General features: G+C 31.7%; 1 pseudogene; it reads right to left on the minus strand.

Moving 5' to 3' along the window:
* Positions 1-16,803: 16,803 nt before the first annotated feature.
* On the minus strand, positions 16,804-17,544 carry LOC134276980 (uncharacterized; annotated as a pseudogene).
* Between the last annotated feature and the right edge of the window lie 358 nt (positions 17,545-17,902).

Genomic DNA, 17,902 nt, shown 5'->3' on the forward strand with positions numbered 1-17,902 from the left:
GTTTTTCTTTTTTACTGGTCGCAAGCTTGTATATAACCCTAACTCTCAAACATTTAAAACACTTGTATTTCACTTTTACACTTAGAGCTTCTTTTATAAATTATAAACAGATAAATATTTACAGATCATATAGGTCTAAAAGTCCAAGTTTTTGAATAAATTTCGGACGGTTTTAAATGTATTCCAAAATTTGTTAGCCAGCAAAACAAGGAAACTAAACGAGATTTTAAAAAATACATGATAAATTAACCAAATAATTATAATAATGGTTAGGAAAAGAAAAAAAAACAGGAAAATACATGTACATGTAATTAAATTTAAACCGTTTTTAGTGTTGAGGATTAATTCCATCCTTAAAATTATACGCATATTTTGCCTCGGATTTGATTGGCAGTAATGATGCAATATGTATTTTCCCTTGAGTATCAAATAACATGCGCACAAACAACCCCTCAAGCTTTCCGCCAAGCAATTTTATTTATGATAACTTTCTTTCTGTATATCATATATAGCTTTTACGTTGAATTATTCTGATTGACTTTTAGCAGTTTAATTACACTTACAATTTAATTATTCCTTTTATTTGGTATTGTATTTCATTTGTCCTAAGACATTACATAATATCAAATCAAAATTCAACAGAAATTCAATTATAAAACATGTACGAGGTTTACTTACAATAGCATGAACTAAATCTACTTGATTCGTACAGTCTTGGAGTCATTTGCAGAGAATTAAACGGGAAACAACGCAACGTTGCCTTTGTGACGTCATTGACGTCATAATCAAATGTGCACAGAGCAGCCGCTCGAATCGTCGAAATTGTGTACCAAAACTGATGACAAAAGCAATCCCGCAACCTACCTTCATATAATTTCCGTTCAGTTTTCCTTTTCTTTAACATTCATACTTTGATTTTTTTAATAATATAAATATGTTGTACATATGTTCATATACATACGTTATTAAAACGTCTATTTCATTTAATTACCTCGTAAATTTTTTTACTCCTCTGTAATAATTCCTAAATGAAAATATTCGATACACAATTATGACAATTCTCCAATTTTACGTACAAAGACAATAATTTCAAATCAAAATGAATTCTTTTGTGATTGAAAATATTTTGTATTGTAATGTAAATGACGTTATTCTGTTTTGTACCTTTTATGGCTGAAAGAAGTATCTGTTCATGCTCTGTAAAAAAAAAATTTCCCGAATATAAATATTAACATTTAGATAGCACAAATGACACGTTCAGAGAAAGGCACGCATGCTAACGGTCCAATCAAACAAAACAAATGATGAGAAACCCTCAGAGGAACTCAGAAAATTAGGTAATATTACTGTGGGTTATTTAAGATACGAGTGTTATACTTTCATTCTTAAGAACATAAATTTCTGCAACGTAAATATATCATAAACAGTTCATATATTTTCCAAATTTCATGGGCTTTAACGTATGCTAAAAAATTCTTAATACAAATAAATCGTTTACACTAATGTTCATCGCAGTTATATTGTACCTGAATTAATCATGTTTTTATGATCATTTCATTCGATCAAAAATTATCGTTGGTCTTCCTAATATATGGATAAAAACTTCATAAAATTCATTTTCCGAGAGTTTGTCTTTTATGTATTTACTAAAGTATATAAGAAGTCATCTGATTTGATCGTCTGAAAATGTTTACCCTTTGTTCTGCATGTCTGATTTTTTATTGTTTTTTTATATTACAGAATTACTTTTAAAATCACTTACCTTGAAATTTTAAAGGTAGCTGATCATCAATGTACCTCTTGTTATCTAAAGGAAATATTACATACGAATAAAAAATTGCTTTAAAACATGGATACCTGTATACAGACATAAATGATATTCAAGAACTGTTTAAAAATAAAGGCGACATACATGACTGTATAGTGGAGCATAGAATCTTGAGGATAGAATTTTGATAGAGAACGTTTCTAATGATTGAGAATGTTATTGACAAAAACAAATGAACACCTACATGTATCCCTTTCAATTTACTGCATTTCACATTTTTCGATATTTTGAAGCCAACAGTTATCTAAGGCAGCTTTTTGTATTTTTTTGTACATGTACGTGAACTTTTTTTTACACACGCACTGACAAGGTACAAAATTCTATAGACACGTGTGTGTCTTAAACATCAATGTACGAGGGTTGTCCTAAAAAGTCGTAGACAGGGAAAACTGTTTAGTCTCTCTTCGCTTAATTGATTTTTTTCCTTGTCAAAGCAAAAAGTAACATTTTAGGATTATGCATTTCAAGCTTCATGATGATATCACATCTAATGAGAACAATAATGTAATAAGGATATGGAAATAACGAACAGTATTCAATCTCAACGTCCATTAAACAAACATACAAAATAAGAGCAGAGCAAACACGGACCTCCGAAACATCAGAGGTGGGATCAGGTGCCATGGAGGAGTGAGCATCCCCTGCTGACCGGTCACACCCGCCGTGTGCTCGTTGTCATAATCAGAATATAACGGAAAAAATCCGTGGTCAATTCAGTGTATAAATAATGGACTAACAATTGGTATGAAAAACGTCAGTCAGCATTTCATTCAATGATAAATTGTATTTGCTGACAAGGTCATTGTATCGACCATAGAATTTACGAAATGATGACTTTAAACGAGATTGTTGATATTTTTGTTTCATCAACTTGCTTGTCAATAATTTACCTCGTTTAAGAAATTGTTATACGTGGGCATGCTCTTGCGTATCGAATCAACTGAGATATAAATATTTGTACGGTGATGAAGGTATATTGCTGCATAAGTAAGGGAAGTTGACGATAGAAAAGTTAAAGTCATCACGTTTATCATATAGCTTGGTTGTTAGATTACCATTAGTGTCTTTTTCAAGTAAAATATCCAAGTATGAAGCAGAAGTGTCGGAATCTGTGGTATCTTTTATCTCAAGCCACCAGGATATATCGTGTCAAACGTAGGAATAAATTTTATCATTATTAATAGACAATACGTCGTCGATATATCTAAATGTCGAGTTGAAGGCCACAGCAAGTTTTTTTTTTTTCACGTAAGAGATTTTGCATAAATTCTGCTTCATATGAATATAAAAATAGGTCTGCTAATAACGGAGCGCAATTTGTACCCATGGGAATTCCAATAGATTTTTGGGAAATTTCCGGGTTCTCCAAAAACCACATAGATATTGTCAATCAGAAACTCAAGCATCTTCTTGATTCAACTTCAGTGTACTTATGTGTACAATCAGAATCTGTTTTAACAAAATAATTTTTCAAATGAACAATGACGAGGTACGTAAACTTACGAGTTCCATTTTTGTTGAAGAAGCAGCTGTCAATGATATCAAAAAGCCTGGATTTTAATTTGTCGTGCGGAATTGTTGTGTATAAAGTTGAAAAGTCGTAAGTTTTTATGTTGTTGATTTTTGTAAAGTCTTGTGATTTCAAATTGTCCAAAAGTTCTTTAAAATTTTTTAAAGTATCCACATCTGATTTACACCACTTCTTGAATATATAGTTGTACAGTACTTTTGGGAAGTTTTTCCTTCACTACTGTCAATATTTTAGTGAGAAGTAACAAAAGAGGCTTGGTTGAACATTTACTGGAACCTGCAATGTATCTTTGTTTGTAAGGATTCTTATGAAGTTTCGGAATCCAATATATATAAGGTAGTTCAAATTCATTTTGGTTTGTGGAATATTAAAAGTATTCAAAACTGACAGGTGATTTTGAAGGATTTCTTCCTTAGAAAGAGTAGTATATGTATAAGTAGGATTACCACTCGTAGAATTAAATCCAAGTTCTTCTAAAATGCAATTAATAAAACCAGCCTTACAAACGAAGACAATGTTGTTACCTGCTTTGTCGGCAGGAACCAGTACGTACTGATCGTGTAATCTATCTAATTCTTTTTTCACTTCTGGTTTATTGAACACAGAAGGATAGATGGTTTTCATTTTGCCCCTCAATCTTTTAATACGTGACTTTAACATGGATCTAAAAACTTTTAATCCATTCTGACAAGGTGTCAATGTCTTCTTTTTCATATCTAGCCCATAGTCTGGCGTAATCTTCAACAGAATCCATAATATTTATAAAATTCCGAGGCTAGTTGAATGATCGGGGTTCCCTGTATTTTGACAATAAGTACTTTAATGGTCCTCATTATTAACTATATTTACATCAGCTGTAATAACGTGTCCAGCAGGACTATAGTTATAGGGTGAAGAAGAATATTAACACGAAAGGGGATTATTTTTAAGATAGTCGATATCCAGGCCATGTAAAGTATTTTTGTAATTGAAAAGTTTGGAAGCAATGGTCGATGTATATTTGTAGGAAATACAAGGCGTAGTCTTTAACTTGAAATATAGTGGAATATAAGACTGGACCCTTTTGTGATTAAGAATATTACAAATATTTACCGCGTCAATTCCTTTATTGGCATATTGAAGTTTAAGGAAAAGACGGATTGTTTTAGCTGCATTTTCTTCCGTGAAACGTGCGGGTTTAAAAAGCCTATGATGTGCAATATCCATAATCACAGAACCGAGCCTATATTCAGGTGTCGGGGAATCTAAATTTGGATGTTCCTTGGTCTTTTCAAGAAGACTATTTAAAAGTTTCAAAGGGACAGAGTAAAGTTTGGTTCGAATATGATGTAGACCTAACTGTTGATTTACATAAGGTAGTAATGAATCAAAAGAGACGTCGTGTATTGCAGGTTTATTGTACGAACGATGTCCATGATACGCTTACGTCTCTGAGTATTGTTAAAAAGTCCCATAAATTTACATTATTACACTGTGGGCTTGTTAGATTCCCTACACTATCGACGTTGTCATTACATCCATAGGGAAAGGCTGTCCCTATTTTTCCTAATCCAAACTTCTTCACGTTGTCTACGGAAAGGTGTACTCAAAGATGGACTATTTGTGTGGTGATAAATCTTTTCCAGAATTCTAACTTTCATTGATAAAATAGAATGATCAGGTGAATTAAAATGTTTATATAAAAGCTGCTGACCACCATGATTTATTTGAAATCGATGACCTGATATTCTTTTGTTAAGCGATCCCTTGGTTTCACCGACATAAATAAGTCCACACAGATTACATTCTATTCCATAGACAACATTAGAAGATTTGCAGTTCAGATTTTCCCAAGTTTTGGTATAGAACTTGTCCAGTAAGATTACTGGTGAAAGAAGTGTCAGTTATCAAAATGTCACAGGTTTTACAGTTTCGTACAGAACATGTAGAAACCAAAAACATTGGATCGCAAAAGGAATCATCCAATATATTTGTAATAGAAACTTTACACTCTTTTTAATTTGGTATATGATGTATTGGTTTTTTTACCAAAACTGGGAATCTGAAGACTGCACATATGACATATGTTTAATATCCCTGAGGATAATCCGAGGGACACCAAATGAACTCCTTGAATCTGTGTCCCTTATAGACTCAAAGGAATTAAGTTTTTTTTTACTGGGCGACGCGCCTGCCAGTATCCTTTCGTTATTATTTGTCTTCATGTATGAATAAGTACCGAACGACAAGTTCGGTGACAAAAAATTTTACCAAACAGAGATACATGTTCGGGGGGTTAAAATAAGGATATGGAAATAACGAACAGTATTCAATCTCAACGTCCATTAAACAAATATACAAAAAAGAGCAGAGCAAACACGGACCTCCGAAACATCAGAGGTGGGATCAGGTGCCATGGAGGAGTGAGCATCCCCTGCTGACCGGTCACACCCGCCGTGTGCTCGTTGTCATAATCAGAATATAACCGGGAAAAAAACCGTGGTCAATTCAGTGTATAAATAATGGACTAACAATTGGTATGAAAAACGTCAGTCAGCATTTCATTCAATGATAAATTGTATTTGTGACAAGGTCATTGTATCGACCATAGAATTTACGAAAAGATGACTTTAAACGAGATTGTTGATATTTTTGTTTTATCAACTTGCTTGTCAATAATTTACCTCGTTTAAGAAATTGTTCATACGTAGAGCATGCTCTTGCGTATCGAATCAACTGAGATATAAATACTCCGTATGCAGGTGATGAAGGTATATTGCTGCATAAGTAAGGGAAGTTTACATAAAAAAAGTTAAAGTAATTTTCCCGGTTTTTCATATAGCTTGGTTGTTAGATTACCATTAGTGTCTTTTTCAAGTAAAATATCCAAGTATGAAGCAGAAGTGTCGGAATCTGTGGTATCTTTTATCTCAAGCTCACCAGGATATATCGTGTCGACGTAGGAATGGAATTTATCATTATTAATAGACAATACGTCGTCGATATATCTAAATGTCGAGTTGAAGGCCACAGCAAGTTTTTTCTAAAAAAAATAAAGAAAGAATATAAGTGTTAAACGGCGCACGAAAGCATGCGTAAATTGTGTCTCTTATAACGTCATGATCTCTGTCTGCTTCACTCGCGTCTATTAACATTCAATATATTTTTAAAGTGATAGACCATTATATAGACTAAGGACTAATTTGTTTTTCATTTGTTTGTTTTTTAAACAATTTAAAATTCTGTCAAAATTTAGTCGAAAGATCGCCTTAGGCAGCAAAAAAGCATTGTTTGACGCCGTTTGCAGACCAGATTGTTCCCAATTGTCTGCGTTTATAAAACAGTATTCTACTTCGTGCATGCCGTAAATATTTTCAGTATAGAGGAAAAACTCTCATTGAAATCATACCATTTAAAAAATAACTTCTTTATTAAAATCTGGTGTCTAATGTCACTTTTGTACTCTTTTTCCGTCTTGATGTATATAAGCCATATCCAACAGAATTTATTACATTTCAATGCGCCGGTTTGGCGACGTCGTTTTAATGCTATCGAATAAAATTTTGACATATTATTAAGATTTGATTCTGGTTTCAGCGATTTAAATTCAAGTGCTATGTATTACATATTACTTTAGAAATAAAAGCAAATGCAATAATTAAATGCTTAAAAATTTTTTGAATTTTGTTGGTGGCCCCCACAGGCCTGATCGGCCTTCAAATAAATCGTCCTAATATTATTTATGAAAGACATATATTTAAAAATTTACAATTGTAAAGAAAATTTAATATATCATGTCTATGCAAATTTTTGTTAGTATTGGGCGCATGTTTTTGAAAATTATAAACATTGTTTACGACTTTTTGGGAAAATCCTCGCAGTTGTCAAAAAAAACTAAATAAAAGTCCAATGCCAACATAAAACTTTTTTTTCTCCATCAGAAAAAATGATGAAAATAATTAAAGTTCTGGAAATTTTTAAAAAAAGCCCTGTCAATTTAAAATTGTTTAGAATTTAAAATTGGCGCTCATATGAGAAAATGTAGATGCCATTCCAAACCTTAGACTCAATAGCAACGAAATTAGTCGCCATATAAAGACCTGATTCAATATGATATAAACGACGTGTAAATGCTTTCATAGAAGTCAAAAAAGGATATTTAAAGGCGTGGAAACAATTTTTAAGAATGTTATGCATTTAGGTACTTGGACGTTTCAACATGTTTGAACTAAGAACCGTTAAAAATTAAAAAGCGCTCATATAGCGTCGCGAAAGAGTTGAACATACCAAGATAATGGAAAAGAACTTCTGTCCAACTGTTTGGCTTAAAAAAAAACTCTCATAAGTTCATTTTTATATTCAATGACAAAATTCCTTATTCTAGGCATATTACCAATACATGTTTATACATTCATTTAAAAGCGGCTTATCAAAATCTAGACTAATAATATCTCATTTTAAATCAGAATATTCATAGGAGTAGTTTATTTCATGGATTATTTGTAAATGACAATACTTTATGTGGTGATGGACAACTTTCAATAACCCCCAAACCTTTGTTGTTTATATTTAAACCAAATAAACAAATCACCCATTACCACTACCAGAAAGTACTAATGAACATACGTTTCGTGTCTCCAAGCAAAATCTCAGACAATGAAAGATTTTGAGGAAAATTCAATATAAATCAGGAGGAAACTGGAGTTGAAAAATACTTTATATGAAATTTATTTATGTGACCTCTGCATTCTTGCGAACATTAATAAGATGCAGTAGTATATGAAAAAGAGAGCTATGGAGCGACTAAAGAAAATTCACAATTGCAAATATGTTCCTTTGATGTTTGTAATTCAAAGTTTTTATCTTTAATTCTATTGAACTAATCAAGGGTCAGAAATCATACCGTGGGCAAATAACACAGCGCGAAAGTACTCTGACAACAGAACTTCTTAAAAGCAGAAAAGTAGAAAAATATTTATAAACATTGATATTTTTATCAAAGGCTGCTCATTAGATATTGTTTTTAAAAATCAATGTATATCAAAAAATAAAAAGTTACAAAAATCTCGGCGTATCCCGAAGTTCCCTTTTAAAGTAAATTAAAACAGAGGGTTTTTCGCTGGAATACATTGCTGAACAACTGCTTTGATAATTAGAAGGTAACAAAATTTTCAGTACCAATCAATTTAAATTCATTCAAAATTTTATAATTTGTGAACATAAATAAAATTTAAAATTCGAAATTAGTGACTTACTAAATTCTAGGACACTGCGTACTGTGCGTTTCCCCATAGTGATACAGTGGGCCATACATGTAAAAATTTTTAATCAATGCTCGTCTCAAATATAAGTACAAGGGAAAAAATAACAATGTCAAATAGTTTACTTGGAAATGAACTTGATTGGTGCGTGATACGATCTAGTAAAAAGCCTTCAGGGCTTCACAGGATTTAATAACCTGACCCAATTCATTTTTTAATTTTTTTTATTATTACTTACTCTAAATGTAAAATATAATACCCAAATTACTGTAAACCAAAATTTTATTTGCCACAAATTTATTTCGCGTTAACCGGGAGTAAATAGTTCGCGACGATTAATTCGGGAATCAAGCCCTTTTTGGAAAGGTTTTTAATAGTAAAAGAGACTTCCGGGGCCCCTTCGCGGCGAGAAATATTTGCGCTGACGAGGCTCTCGCGAACCTCGCGAAAATTTCTCCACGCGAATAAAAGTTGGTTTACAGTACAATAATTTTATATTGGAAATTTAAAAATTTCAGGGATCAAAGCCCTGAACTTTATATTAACCATTCATATGTCTTTAGAAGGGTCTCGAGAGGGACGTTAAACAATAAACAATCAATCAATCAATCTTTAGAAGAGTTGCAGTACTTACCATGCATCCTTTTATGAAGCAGTGTGTTGGTTTGTTCTACTCTGGTAATTTTCACTACAATCATTGGCATATAATGAGAAATGTGGATATAATAAACAGTGATCGGCATAAAAAAAAATAAATATTGCAAATTGTGAAGATGTTAGAAAACACGGTCACTGAAGATTGGTATTGTAATGCGAGTTTGATTGCGGAATCGTCCATGGCAGGGAGGTGTGAATTGCTGATTGTCATTAAGTTATCGGGTCTGGATCACACTAATTATTCTAATAAGGAAAAAAAGGGATAGTCAGAGTGGTACCGGATACTAACAGGGTTCAAATAGGTGCCTGTAGGGGGCACTGGGGCTCACCCACTATTCCCTTAGAAGTAACTCTCTTTCTACATAAATTAGAATAGTTAACGATGGGAAAAACTGTTCATCTAGTTTGCCCTTTAGGGGATTTTCACTCACAAAGGAAAAAATTTTTTTGAAAAAAGGGATTTTTTTTTTTCAATGCACTGGGTATTTATTGAATTCATGTTTTTTCCATAAAAAATGATTTTAATGGGAAAAAAATATTGTTTTATTATAATTTATAAATTGGAAATCGAACTATTTCTCAAGTATTAAAAATATCAAAAAAGAGAAAAAACGGACCTCCAAAATCAATGGGTCAGGGGCCCAAAAAAATTTTCCCCTGCCGGTCACACCGCCGTGTGTTATTGTCATAATCGGAAATAAACGGAAAAAATCCGTGTCAAATTCAGTGTATAAATAATTGACTAACAATTGGTATGAAAAACGGTCAGTCAGCATTTATTCAATGATAGAATTGTGAGTTGCTGATGTGTCATTAGTTACGTCTGGACACATAATTATTTAGGAAAATGATGATATCAGAAGCGAGACTGTTGATACTAACAGGTACTTGTTCATTCAACTTTGCTTGTCAATAATCTTACCTTTGAATTTACAGAAAGTGTTCACTAGTACAGAGTGTTGCTTGTCTTGTATCGAATCAACAGAGATATAAATATCCTATGAAAGATGGGTATTTGCTTATAAGTGAGGGAATAGTTAGACATCATGAAATTATAATTCATCACTGTTGTATACACTATATGCTGCGTGACCGAACCCTTTTGTCTTTTTAAAAATTTTTAAAAAAAATTTTTTCCCCAAATATAAAAAAAAAAGGGGTTTGGGCTCCTGTGGTATCTTTTTTTAAAGCTTTTCCAAAAAAAAATATGTTTTGAAGAGGAAATTTAATTTTTTTTTCAGATAACCTATGTCAAAATCAGAGTAATTTTTTTATAAACTTTGTAGATGACCAATCACAAGACACTAATGATTTCAAAATTTCCCTTTTAATTGACGAAGCAGCTGTCTATAATATAAGAAGTTTAAAAATTTAATCTTTCGTGAGGAATGGTTTTAAAGTTTAGAAATGTCATATGTCTCCCTGTTACTGATTTCAAAAAAAAAAGGCAATTTTTAAAAAAAAATTCTAAAAAATCTTTTTTTTTTGAGAATCTACATTTAAAATTTCAATACTTTATAATAAGCTAAAAAAATATGTCCGATTTTTCTCCTTTAAAGCAATTAAGACTTTTAAGTGGTAATGATAGGAGCTTGGGAAAGCATTTGCTGGAGCCGCCAAAATTTTTTTGTTGAAGGGGTTTTAATGAAGTTAAGGAATCCAGTATAGGTAAGAGAGATGGAACTTAACTTTCTTCTGGAATGTTAGGAAAAAAAAAACTAAAATGTGATTTTGAAGAATTTCATCTTTATGAAGTAAACTACGAGTATGAGTTGGATTACTAAATGTGGAATTAAAATCATTTTTTCTATAATACAATCATATAGTAATATACATCGTATCATCATAGTAAAAAAATTTAAATATTTGCTTAAAATTAAATCTGAATTTAAATTTTTTTTTTAACATATAGAATAAAATATAAGAGAATGTATAAACAAACTTACTTTTCTTTCGAGCCAACTGGTCTGGAACACAATAAAAATAATACATTATCTTCAAAGATAGCTACAGAACAGTAGCATTATGGTTTGATATACTAGGCTTGTATTCGGCTCTACAGGCGATAAACCCGCTTGATTTGACTTTTCTGCAATCCAACAGACAATTTAAATACAGCGAGTTTATCGCCTTTGTTTCCGACTGTAACGGTTTGTGATGTGGATAAAAAAATACAGATTGGTTAATGAATGTGTCTAGATTTAGGAAGTGAAAGGTTGTTATTGACTCATGCTGGAAAAAGGAGAAATTCTCCCGAAAAGTGCGCAGAAAGCCTTGCGTCGTAGATTGCACATTTTTTTGCATAACGGGATATGTTGCGTTATTGTCAAATAGGTGTACTTTTATACATGTGTAAAACCATAACGCTACAGTTCTGCGACTACTTCAAAGATAAAATTTTTAAGAAATGTTTCAATTTTGATGAAATATCATACAGTCATATTTTAATATATTAAAAAAACAACAGTAAGTACACATGTATTATATATATATATATATATATATATATATATATATATATATATATATATATATATATATATATATATATATATATATATATATATATATATATATATATATATATATATATATATATATATATATTTTTTCTGTATATATATTATCTGTATATACAGGGGTTTTGTAACGTTTTACAAAGTACATATGATTAATAATTGGGTTCGTTTAGGTTTTTTTCCTAGCAATTACGTTATTAATATAAAATTTAAAAACAAACTTTATGAGCCATGACACTTAAAGTAGAAACTGCCTGAAATTCAGTACATACGAGGGTTGTCCCATAAAATCGTGGACAAAGCGTTTTTCTCGAAAGAGTAATGGGCGCACTAAGCTGAAATTTTCAGTAAATGTTTATTCATCATATTCAAGTGAATCTAATTTTTTTGATAATATTTTATTCAAATAGTTGCATTTTTTTTGCATAACGGGATATGTTGCGTTTTGTCAAATAGGTGTACTTTTATACATGTGTAAAACCATAACGCTACAGTTCTGCGACTACTTCAAAGATAAAATGTTTAAGAAATGTTTACGATATCTGATGAAATATCATACAGTCATATATTAATATATTCGTGAACAACAGTAAGTACACATGTATTATATATATATATATATATATATATATATATATATATATATATATATATATATATATATATATATATATTTATCTGTATATATATTATCTGTATATACAGGGGTTTTGTAACGTTTTACAAAGTACATATGATTAATAATTGGGTTCGCTTTTTTTTCCTAGCAATTACGTTATTAATATACAATCTAAACAAACTTTATGAGCCATGACACTTAAAGTAGAAACTGCCTGAAATTCAGTACATACGAGGGTTGTCCCATAAAATCGTGGACAAAGCGTTTTTCTCGAAAAGTAATGGGCGCACTAAGCTGAAATTTTCAGTAAATGTTTATTCATCATATGAAAGTGAATCATAATGTTTTTGATAATATATATTCAAATAGTTGCACATTTTTTTGCATAACGGGATATGTTGCGTTATTGTCAAATAGGTGTACTTTTATACATGTGTAAAACCATAACGCTACAGTTCTGCGACTACTTCAAAGATAAAATGTTTAAGAAATGTTTACGATATCTGATGAAATATCATACAGTCATATATTAATATATTCGTGAACAACAGTAAGTACACATGTATTATATATATATATATATATATATATATATATATATATATATATATATATATATATATATATATATTTATCTGTATATATATTATCTGTATATACAGGGGTTTTGTAACGTTTTACAAATACATATGATGAATAATTGGGTTCGCTTAGGTTTGCTTCCTAGCAATTACGTTATTAATATACAATCTAAAAAAACTTTATGAGCCATGACACTTAAAGTAGAAACTGCCTGAAATTCAGTACATACGAGGGTTGTCCCATAAAATGTGGAAAAGCGTTTTTCTCGAAAAGTAATGGGCGCACTAAGCTGAAATTTTCAGTAAATGTTTATTCATCATATTCAAGTGAATCATAATGTTTTTGATAATATATATTCAAAAATAAAGAATTTATTCTGCTTGAATTTTAACGGGGGTTTAGGTCTTACGGCGCACGGTAAAAAATAGCAAAGTTATATTAGAGAAGACACAAGAATTAATTAATAATAAAAGTTTTCAATAATTAGGATTAGGATAAAATTATCCTAATTCGATTCCTAAATCAATTCTGTCTTTTTTAAAAATTTTAAAGCACTTGGTTAATTTTGCAGTTTCCCGAGCATTTGAAATGGGAAAGTAATAAACACAATACACGAGAAATGGCGACTTTTTATGACGTTATGGCGCACCGGAGAGCAGTTCAGATAGATAAGGATGTTGTAATGACGCCTTAAAAGACTTTAAATGAATACAGAAGAAAAAAATATGAAAAATATCACCAGATCTTTAGTATATAAATGAAATGAAAGTTTTCAAAGTGAAGTCTTCGTGGTCGTGTCCCCAGAAAACAAAACATATGGACAGACTGCCATTTGGAAATCTGCCACTGTTGACCGTCGATGTGAGATTCTCTTTTAGTTGAATGATGGTAAGAATACTGTCTGTAACTTGCTAATAAATATTCAGAAGATCGCATAAGTGTGTCACATTGGTTTCTTAACTGGTTATAGATACTCACATATGTAAATCAGTAAAATTTCTGAATTTAAAGTGAGGCGTATCAAACTTTAAGTTTAGCAAAGATGAAACGTGACGCTGTTTTAGACACTTTGACGTTATCATCCGTGCGCCGTAGGGCGATACAGTATATAACATAAAATATCACAATTTGTTTAACTTTGCATATATCTATTAGAAACTTGCTATGTATATTCATAATTTATCTACTAAAAAGTGGTGAAAATTTCAGAACGCAGTGATGATTATTTTTCAAACTAGACAACTTGTCCACGATTTTACGGGACAACACTCGTATATACTTTTTCCTTGGTCCTTTTGGGTTAATGATTAGCAAACTAAATAAAAACGAACTATAACAGAAGAATCTCCAATATTTTATCAAACCGATGACCAAACCTATTACCTTATCCCTGTAGCTGCAGACTGATTGGTTTAACTAAAAGTTCTGTGTTTTCCTACACAGTCTACAACTACCTAAAAAAACACTATTAAAATCACAGAGTCACAGAAACATCTTAAGATACCCGGGGCACCAAAGCTATCTACAGGAAAACCATTTTTTTGGTTAAACACAAGCTAAAGTCACCGAAGATATCATAGCTATCTAAAGGACACCGTATTACTTTTGGCTAGACACAAGTTAAAGTCACCAAGACACCATAGCTATCTAAAGGACACCGTATTACTTTTGGTAAGGCACAAGTTAAAGTTATCGAAGACACCATAGCTATCTACCGTATTACTTTTGGTAAGGCACAAGTTAAAGTTTTCGAAGACACCATAGCTATCTAAAGGACACCGTATTACTTTTGGTAAGGCACAAGTTAAACTTATCGAAGACACCATAGCTATCTAAAGGACACCGTATTACTTTTGGTAAGGCAAAAGTTAAAGTTATCGAAGACACCATAGCTATCTAAAGGACACCGTATTACTTTTGGCTAGACACAAGTTTAAGTCACCAAGACACCATAGCTATCTAAATGACACCGTATTAATTTTGGTTAGGCACAAGTTAAAGTTATCGAAGACCATAGCTATCTAAAGGACACCGTATTACTTTTTAGACACAAGTTAAAGTCACCAAGACACCATAGCTATCTAAAGGACACCGTATTACCACAACGTGAAGTTATCGAAGACACCATAGCTATCTTTAAAATACACCGTATTACTTTTGGTTAGACACAAGTTAAAGTCATCGAAGTTAGGACAGGATTACTTTTGGTTAGACACGACCAAGACACCATAGCTATCTAAAAGACACCGTATTACTTTTGGTAAGGCACAAGTTAAAGTCACCAAGACAACATAGCTATCTAAAGGACACCACGACAAGTTAAAGTTACCGAAGACACCAAGCTATCTAAAGGACACCGTATTACTTTTGGTTAGACACAAGTTAAAGTCACCAAGACACCATAGCTATCTAAAGGACACCGTATTACTTTTGGTTAGACACAAGTGGAAAACGTCACCAAGACACCATAGCTATCTAAAGGACACCGTATTACTTTTGGTTAAGACACAAGTTAAAGTCACCGAAGACACCATAGCTATCTAAAGAACACCGTATTACTTTTGGTAAGGCACAAGTTAAAGTTACTGTTGTTTCGAAGACACCATAGACACAACGTATTACTTTTATTAAGGCACAAGTTAAAGTCACCAAGACACCATAGCTATCTAAAGGACACCGTATTACTTTTGGTAAGGCACAAGTTAAGTCTACCCTGACAACATAGGTATCAAAGAATTACACAGTCTAACTATTAGTTCTGTTGTTTAGGAACCTAAGCCAGGTCAACTAACTCTATCAAAGAATTACACAGAAAGTCGAAACTAGATCGATCCCTGAATTTAAACTATATTAGCATCTGTTCAATAAGTACTGATTGATTTTATAATTCTAATCATTTGGTTGGCTAAAATGTAAATTCTGATTGGCTACACATAAAAAATCTAACTCGATGAAACGGAACCTTTTCAATCCATTTGACTAATTCCGTTTCATTACAATTTTCTGCTTCATTAAAATGTTATCGGTCTACAAATAATTTTGAAAATGTCTTACTGTTTGTCCTGCATGTATTTGTCTTTAGCTTTTTGATCTCTTCTGAAAAACAAAATCAATAATGAATGCAAATGTGTACATGGATAATTTTCTGAAAACAAAATGAGATTAGGTACTTTAAAATTAATGTACTTATGAAGTATTCAAAACGGTTTTACAATGCCATGTTTTTAATCATGGTCACAATTATGTAATATTTCAAATATCTTACTTTTCTTGACAGCTATTTTACCTGTAAAATTAATTGGATCATACACAATTATTATATTGTTTGATAAAAATGTGTAAAGTAATCTTAAAGGTGTAATATTTCTTTATTTTGATTTAAAAGTCCAGAAGATGTTTTTTTCAGTGAGATTTTATAAATGAAGTAAGCACAACATTCAGGTATGTAGAATATGAAATATATGAAATATATTGTTGGAAATTCTGTTTGTTTTGAGAAAATATGAATTTCATGATCAAAATTGATACGAATATTTAACATTAAAAATACAAAACTCACGTTTTGCTGTCCTTGTTTTACTTTCAAGGCATTCAATTCTTTCTGTATGAATTAATTCATTAATTTCAAGTCTGGTAAATATTTTTCAAAAGAATAGGCTATTATCATTAAATAAAAAAGTACATTGTATGTTGTAATTATATGTAGCTTTTCTTTCTCACTTATCTGATAAGTGCAGTTCAGAAAAAGGGTGTTTTCTTTCAATTTATTCTAACAACCCATTTATCATGATATCTTTGCATGACTTGTCAATTTAATTGAAACATACCTTGTTTTATCTGCATATTTTCTGTCAAGATAATTGAATGCTATTAAGTTAAAGTTCAGAAGAAACACAAATGTTTTTTTTTAAATTTTGAATTACTAAGAAGATAATGATATTTGTAAATTAATACACAATCATGATTAATACCATGTATTTTCTTAAATTCTTCAACATAGAGCTTGGATCTTCCTGGGTTCAGATCACAGGATAACAACTCGTTTACGCCTCTCTCATACATGTCCCCACCGACACACTGTTTTTCAATTTCTATGGCGTGTTTCAGTTCGTCCTTGAGTGCTCTTGAAACATTATGTCATCCACAGCAGCAGTGACACAATGACCGGAGATTAAATTTCTCTGGATCTGATCCTTTGACGCAGGCCGATAATCTTTTATCACCATTGAGGGGAGGATTTCCCCATCCGGCTCGATGTTTGGGTATGTTACAGATGTTCCTCAATATGATATACAATACAGAGATGTCCAGGTCTTTAGCAGTCAGACTAATTGAACCGGACGCCTGATAGATCTGTTCTTTCTGTTGAGCATTCATAATTCTCTCCAGCCTCGTTCTGTTGTTGTCCAGCTTGACCTCAGGTCAGCTGGATTGATGTAACGACCTAGAATGTCCCTGAACAAGTCGCTACAGATCGTCATGATTAGCTGACACAGACGGGAGAAGTTCTCTGTTGCCTTCCTTTGATTGAAGTAAGGAGCTGTAGAGGGCCCAGGAACGTCACCCATTACTATAATCAAATAATAAAACAAAGTGTGTGACGAACTTTTGTTATATTATATTAATACATTGTCTAAGCGATTACTTAAATAAGATTTTGATTTCACTTTGCTTGGCATAATTCCTCTCTTTGAGCTTCTATATATAAGCGTCAGACACAATTTTTTAGTGTATATTGTTTTAAAATTTCGCCTGTAGAGACATTTTCTTCATCGTCATGGTGATTTACTCAGCCGCGAACACATATATATATATATAATATATATCAACAAGCGAATGCAATGCAGAAAAAAAAGAAAACACGGGGAATATGATGCCATCCATGCATTACAAAGTCTTAAAAAACACAAGTTCCAATAAGTTAGA

This window comes from Saccostrea cucullata, unplaced genomic scaffold (genome assembly GCF_032062105.1).
Source record: "Saccostrea cucullata isolate Sc308-1 unplaced genomic scaffold, CSIRO_AGI_Scuc_v1 ctg6416, whole genome shotgun sequence".
NCBI classification, from domain to species: Eukaryota; Metazoa; Mollusca; class Bivalvia; order Ostreida; family Ostreidae; genus Saccostrea; species Saccostrea cuccullata.